Raw genomic sequence first — 7695 nt, 5'->3', positions numbered from 1 at the left:
TTTTCTTTAGGTTTATATCTTTGCCATTTATTTTTCTAAAATTTTATTCAAAATATTAAATACAATTTCAGATATGAAAAAAATTACTGCAATGAGACAGTTCAGGTGTATTTCCATTGTGCTTCTTTATTAGGACAACAAAATGTCCACCCAAGAAAAATGTTGAACTGCCAGATCTAATTTTTCCATCTCTATACAAAGTGCATGCTCACTATTCACCCTGCACTTTGTGAGTAGGTGTTTAAAGTATGTTATGGGTTACTATAAAAAACTGTACAGTGAGAAACCAGCAAGATGGCGATGGGGTAAGGAGCTCCTAGAGTCAACTCCTGCTACATGGCAGTTAGCAAACACCCAGAGCTCTCTGGAGCTAGCTGAAGCACCTGTTTGGGGGCTCCAGGAGGTCAGAAGAGCAGCCTGCCACATCCTCAAAGGAATGGAAGGAGGAGACTGCCCGTCTGCAGAGAAGACTCGTAAGTAGAGCGCTCCATGCTATGAAGGCCAGTGCCATCCTCCACTGGAGGCATAAGGCGCCTCATGAGCTGTTCCGCGGCTGGTGAGGGAGGAAGAGATGGTTGGGCACCAATTTCAGCTATGATGAGGAAATTCAGCTGGCTACAGTATGATCCTGAGAACAGCTAAGGTTTGAGCCTGTCCGGGTCAGAAAGAGGCTGGAAGCCACCATCTTAACTCCCTGCCAGGCACGAGGGGGAGTGGGGTGAACTGAAAATCCCAGTGCTGGAGGGGACCGGCTTCTTCCCATCCAGATCATATTGCAGGTCTAGCATAGGCCCCTGTGCTACCTCCAGCAGGGAGGAAGCTGTGGGGACCTGCGCCAGCCTCTCCGGGAAATTAACGGCCAAGCTGCAGAGGCCGGTGATTGTCCTGCTCTGCCAGCACAAGCCGCCCCAGGAGCTGCTCTGTGATGGGAATTGGAGGCTCCATTTCCCAGAAACAGGGGAGGAGGAGACATTGGCTGCCGATTTCAGCTACTGATTGGGAGACTTGGCTGGCTAAGAGATAACCCTGGGAACAGCTGTGGTGAGAGCCAGCCCAAGTAAGAAAGAGGCCAGTAGCCACCATTCTGACTCTGCTCCCAGCCTGAGGGGAAGCCGGGCTGACAGTTTCTTTCATGCAGATCAGCCTGCAGCCTGCCTAGGCTTCAGCCCCGCCTCTGGCAGGGAGGAGGCCCGGGAGCCCTGCACCAGCCTATACACGTAAATGCAGGGAACTTTGGCTAGCACTGACAGAAAATCAGAATGCTACCAGGACAACTGCAATCATCTTAGGACCCACACTACATACATTGCTGCCAACACCTGCTACTTCATCCCAGCCCCAGGTAGGGGAGAAAGGGATGTGAAGCTCCATCAGTCTTCTCTGGGCAACAACAGTGTAGGCCTGCACATGGATTATTCCACATAGCTATGACTCTGTGCCTACCCCTGGCAAAGGAGAAAGTTGGAAGAAGCTTCATTGGTCCCTGGTGCAATGAGGGCAGCTTGAGCCTCCATAGCTTATAGCACCAACTACATGCTTGGCTCCTACTGCACAACCAGCAAGGGAGAAAGGATAGGAAGCCCTAAACTAGAGAGAAAAACTGGACCCAGAAAAAATACTCTAGTAAGCCAGATGCGAAGACACCAACAAAAAATTACAACCCACACCAAGAATCAGGAAGCTATGGCCCAGTTAAAGGAACAAGATAAGCCTCCAGATGACATAAAGGAGTTGAAACAACTAATCATAGATGTTCAAACAAATCTCTGTAATAAATTCAATGAGATAGCTAAAGAGATTAAGAATATTAAGAAGACATTGGATGAGCACAAAGAGGAATTTGAAAGCATACATAGAAAAATAGCAGATCTTACGGGAATGAAAGGTGCAATCAATGAAATTTAAAAAACATTGGAATCATATAATAGCAGATTTGAGGAGGCAGAAGAAAGGATTGGTGAGCTTGAAGAAATGGCCTCTGAAAGTGAACATAAAAAAGAAGAAATGAAGAATGGAAAAATTGAACAAGTTCTCAGGGAACTAAATGACAGCAAAAGGCATGCAAACATACATGTCATGGGTGTCCCAGAAGGAGAAGAGAAGGGAAAATGGGCAGAAGGAATATTTAAAGAAATAATGATAGAAAATTTCCAAGCCCTATTGAAGGACATAGATATCCCTGTCCAAGAAGCACAACATACTCCCATCTAAAAAAGTCCAAATAGACCAACTCCAAGATATACTCATCGGAATGTCAAAGGCCAAAGACAAAGAGAGAATTTTCAGAGCAGCAAGAGAAAAGCAATGCATCACAAAAAAGGGATATCCGATAAGATTAAGTGCTGATTTCTCACCGGAAACCATGTAGGCAAAAGACAGTGGTGTGATATATTTAAGATATTACAAGAGAAAAATTTCCAGCCAAGAATCTTATATCCAGCAAGATTGTCTTTCAGAAATGAGGGTGGGATTAGAATATTCACAGATAAACAGAAGTAGAGAATTTCTAAGCAAGAGACCAGATTTTCAGGAAATACTAAAGAGTGTGGTAGAGCCTGAAAAGAAAAGACAGGAGAGAGGGGCCTGGAAGAGAGTCTAGAAATGAAGATTATATCAATAAAAGTAACTAAAAGTGTCAAAAGAATAGTGAAAATAAAATATGACAGGTACAACTCATATAGTCAGGAATAAACTTAACCAATGATGTAAAGCACTTGTATTCAGAAAACTGCAACTCAATGTTAAAACAATTCAAAAAAGCCCTAAATAACTGGAAGAACTTTCCATGCTCATGGGTTGGAAAACTAAGTATCATTATGATGTCAATTCTACTCAAATTGATACACAGATTTAATGTAATCCAGATAAAAATTCCACCAGCATTAAAGAAAAAATTGAAAACATGATCATTAAATTTATTTGGAAGGATAAGGAGTCCTGAATAGCCAGAAACATCATAAAAAGGGAAAATGAACCCTCATCTCCAGATTTTAAATCATAATACTTACCTACAGTGCTAAAAACAATATGGTACTAGCCTATAGACAAAATAGGCCAATGGAACCAAATTTACGGTTCAGAAACAGACCCTCACAGGTATGGTCAAGTGATTTTTGACTAGCCTGTCAAACTCACACAGCTCGGGCAGAACAATCCACTGAACAAATGGTGCTGAAAGAATTGTGCATCCATAGCTGATGGAAGAAGGAAAGAGGACTCCTCTCTCACACCTTATCCGCAAACCAACTCAAAATGGATCAAAAAACTAAAAATAAAACTTCTAGAAGAAATAATTGGAAAATATCTTCAAGACCTGGTGGTAGGTGGTGATTCTTAAAGGAGATAAGAGGACTGAGTGGATTGCTGATGTTTAATGTATGTAGAAGTTTTAATTAGCTTTACTGTAAAATTGTGCAAATGTATAGAGTGGATGGTAACACACAGTAACAACTAGTTTACAAATGGGGATATGACTGAAAATGGTAGTATAGTTATGTAAATGCCAGTTGATAGAATGCTAGAGAATAATCTAGGAACTGGAAAGCACAGTAAACCAAGAGGTGGGTGAGAGTTGTGGTTGATGGTACAGAGGCAAGAGTGTCCTTTGTTAGCTAGAGCAAGTGTTCATCACTACTGCAGGGTGTTGAGAATGTGGAGAAGCATGGGAAAAATACAGCTAGAGTGACCTATGGACTGTGGTTAATAGTAATATTATAATATTCTTGCATCTATGCAAAAGATGTACTGTGTTGATACTGAGGCAGTATGGACAATGTGAGCCAAATGTACACTATGAACATGGCAATAATCAGATGATATTATTTTATCTGTAGCAAATAACACACCACATTGTGGTGTCTTGATGGAATGGTGTTGTTTGGGAATTCTGCACATGTGCATGATTGTTTTATAAGTTTACAACTTCTGTCATAAAAAAATATATTTAAAAAATAATAATAGGGTGGGTTGAGGGGAAAACATACCAAATGTAAGAAAAGAACTATGATTAGTAATAAGATTTTGACAGTGTTCTTTCATAGATTGTAACAAACATCTCATGACAATGCAAGGTGTTTGTGGAGGGCTGATGTATGGGACCCCTGTAGGATATTATGCATATTTGTTTTGTAAGTTCACAACTTTTACTATACACTTAATTGTTTATATATGTTCATATATAAATGATACAAAGATAATCAGATTGGTTAGGGGAAATTACTTTGTTTAGTAGTAATATTTTGACAATGCTCTTTAATCATTAGTTAAAAAGGTTTAAAAACAATGCAAGTTATTGGTGGTAGGGTGAGATGTTATATATGTTTGTTTGATATTATATATGTTTGTTTTGTAAGTTCACAACTATTATACATTTATTGTTTTTGTATGTTTATGTATAAGTGATATATTTCAATAAATGAAAACAAAAATTTTGTACAGTAACACTTGTAAGTCACCCATGGTTCAAATCAGATATATACATATTAAGTACTTATGAAAGAAAGATAAGCTAAAATGAAATACAGTAAGTAAATTCCAGTCATTGTAAACAAACAAAGAAAATAAAACAAATAACAGGGGGAAAAGGTCCGTGTACACATATATCCTTTATGTATACATACAAATACATTCAGATACAATTTTAATTTGAAAGACCTAGGAACAGTATTATTTAAGTGATAATGGTCTCTAAGATTTATTCAAACATACTATAAAATAAAGTGAACAAATCTCATATAATCTTAAATTCTGCCCCTTGCTTGAAAGGTTGGAGGAACCCATGCTACAATTAATTCCTAACTAAAAGCAACTGTCTGTGTATTTAATATTTTACCACAATTTCTATCTTTAAATTTGATTCAGTAATTCAAACAAAAAATCTATTTCTAATAGCATTTTATCTTTCTTCACTGTAAAATGTGCAGTCTCTATTGTCAGAATTTCTAAACACATTTAAGGTGTTACCTAAAACTAATCAGTTCAAGCAATATCATTATCTTAAAGTATGTATAAATTACCCAAAATATCCAAAGCAGTTTTCCTGAAAGAGGTGGACTTGACCCAGTGGTTAGAGCATCCTTCTACCACATGGGAGGTCCGCGGTTCAAACCCTGGGCCCACTGGCCCACGTGCAGTGCTGGTGCGCGCAAGGAGTGCCCTGCCACGCCCTGTGTAGGGGAGCCCCACGTGCAAGGAGTGCGCCCCATAAGGAGAGCTGCCCAGCATGAAAGAAAGTGAAGCCTGCCCAGGAGTGGCGCCGCACACACAGAGAGCTGACACAACAAGATGATGCAACAAAAAGAAAGAGATTCCCGTGCCGCTGACAACAACAGAAGCGGACAAAGACGACGTCCCAGCAAATAGACACAGAGAACAGACAACCAGGGTGGGGGGGGGGGAGGGGAGAGAAATAAATAAATAAATCTTAAAAAAAAAAAAAAGCAAAGCATTATCACATATATCCTTGTACATTACAGTTCGGGAGCCCAAAGAAATGTTTGCTTAAAATATTGTTTTTGGATCCAATACCAGATATTTTAGAATTTAATTACAAGTTTGGAATCTTTTAGAAGTAGCATTACTAATACTTCCAGAAGAAGTATGATAAAGAAATCTAAAACAATCAGAGTAAATACAAAGTAATGCTTAGCTCCACATCGTGGACACCTAATTGAAATCAGCTCTAAAAGTGTAGATTAAAAATTAATATATTCCTTGTCTGTCACATTTAATTTCCAAAGCACCAAGGCAAAATAAAGAGAGAACCACCTCTCATTTTAGTACCAATTGCCGATGGCAAACATCTGCACAATATCATATAAAAAGTCAAGCAAATAAAATTACATAATAAGCAAACTCAGTTCACAGTACTTATTTAAAGATATAATCATTGGTTATCATCAGCGAAGGCTTGCCTCATTAACATTCTGGACTAGACAATTGACATTCCACTCTTCTGGAACAAAGACCACGCCATTTCCTGATTTGAACCAAAAGGAAAATGTTCCTTTTGTTGTGATACACAACAGCAGTTAAAAAAATAGAAATAAAAACATAAAAAAAGGAATGGCTATGTTCCTCTTCCGTATCTGAGGATGGGGTCTTAATAGATTTCACTGACGGTTCAATTCCCATGTAACGCTGGTTTTCTCCCAAGGCTTCATCAGACTCCGCGTCTCTGGGGCTGGTGGTCCAGTCACACTGATTCTCCATAACCTCCATTGTCCAGAGCGTCTCTGACTGTGGACGGAGGACTACTCAGCGAGAGGCGGTCTTCCTCCTCTATGCTAGGATCTTCATTATTATCAGCTTCCTCTTGGGAAGTAGGGGAGGGATGAGGGGCCACAGACACTCCTCCACTTTTCTCCGTACTAGTTGTGGGAGGCTGACCGGTACTGATCTGGGATACAAAAGGTTTGGTTCCGTCTTCATATATTAAACCTTTCATATCTGGAGTAGGAACAGCCAGATTGAGTACAGTTGGGTTTTGTGAATCAGTCTGCCAGAGAACACTGGACAGCGTGGCAGACGCGAGCAGGAGCAATAGCGCCAGAGGCTGCGCCAGCCCCCCAGGAACCTGGATACCAGGTCCAGGAAGCTGCTTCCCTTGTACGACTCCTCTCATCCTCCCCAGGGTGGCAGCGGCCGGCCATAAAGGATTTGGCCGGAAGCCTGCGCTGTTGCCAGGCTCTACGCCATGACATCATACTGCGTCACACCTTACTTTCTGATTCGTTTGTTGAGCGTTTGGGTTTTTTCCATGTTTTGACCACTTGAACAATGTTGCTATGAATATTCATATACAGTTTTTTTTATAGAAATATGTTTTCAGTTCTCTAGAAGTGGAATTGCTGAGTCACATGGTAACTATGTTGAATTTTGAGGAATTGCCAAACTGATTTCCACAGTAGCTGTACTATTTTGTTAGCATTAAGTATATGTGAAAATTTCAATTCCTTCACATCTTGCCCAACACTTGTTTTCTTTTTGATTATAGCCATCGTTGGGTGTGTGAAGTGGTATCTCATTGTGCTTTTGATTTGCATTTCCCTGATAATGAGGCTATATTTCCATGTCCTTGTTGGCTATTTATGGATCTTCTTTAAAAATCTAATTTTTGCCCGTTTTTAAATTGGTTTTCTTTTTGAGTTGTTAGAGTTCCTCATATATTCCTAATACTAGACCTTTAAGAAATATGATTTGCATTTTCTCCTTTTCACCTTCTTGATAGTAAACTTTGAATCAATATATTTTAGAAGAAGTCCAATTTCACTACATATCCTTGGTTGCTTATAGATCTGCCATATCTGAGAAACGATTGCTTAATCTAAGTTAGGGAAGATTTATGCCTAAGTTTTCCTGTAAGAGAAATTTAAGATATGGGTCCAGATTCACTGTTTTGCCTGTGGTTATACAATTGTCCTAGCACCACGTGCTTAGAGACTCTTCTTTCCACACGGAATGGATTTGGCACTCTTAATGAAAATAAATTGATCATATATATTGGTTTATTTCTGGACTCAATTCTTTTCAATTCTATTTGCCTATTTTTATTCTATTACCACACTGTTCTAATTTCTGTAACTGCAATGAGTTTTCAAATTGAGAAGTGTGAGTGCACCAACTTTGCTCTTTTCTTTCACTATTGTTTTCCTACACTGAATCATCTGCCTTTCCATATGAAATTTAGGATCAGCT

At 39.5% G+C, this 7695-nt stretch overlaps 1 pseudogene; it reads right to left on the bottom strand.

The window, feature by feature from the left end:
* Window positions 1-5868: 5868 nt before the first annotated feature.
* Window positions 5869-6622, bottom strand: LOC101447152 (keratinocyte-associated transmembrane protein 2 pseudogene; annotated as a pseudogene).
* Window positions 6623-7695: the final 1073 nt, after the last annotated feature.

The sequence above is a fragment of the Dasypus novemcinctus genome, chromosome X (assembly GCF_030445035.2).
Source record: "Dasypus novemcinctus isolate mDasNov1 chromosome X, mDasNov1.1.hap2, whole genome shotgun sequence".
NCBI classification, from domain to species: domain Eukaryota; kingdom Metazoa; phylum Chordata; class Mammalia; order Cingulata; family Dasypodidae; genus Dasypus; species Dasypus novemcinctus.
This window is presented reverse-complemented; position numbering and strand designations above follow the sequence as displayed.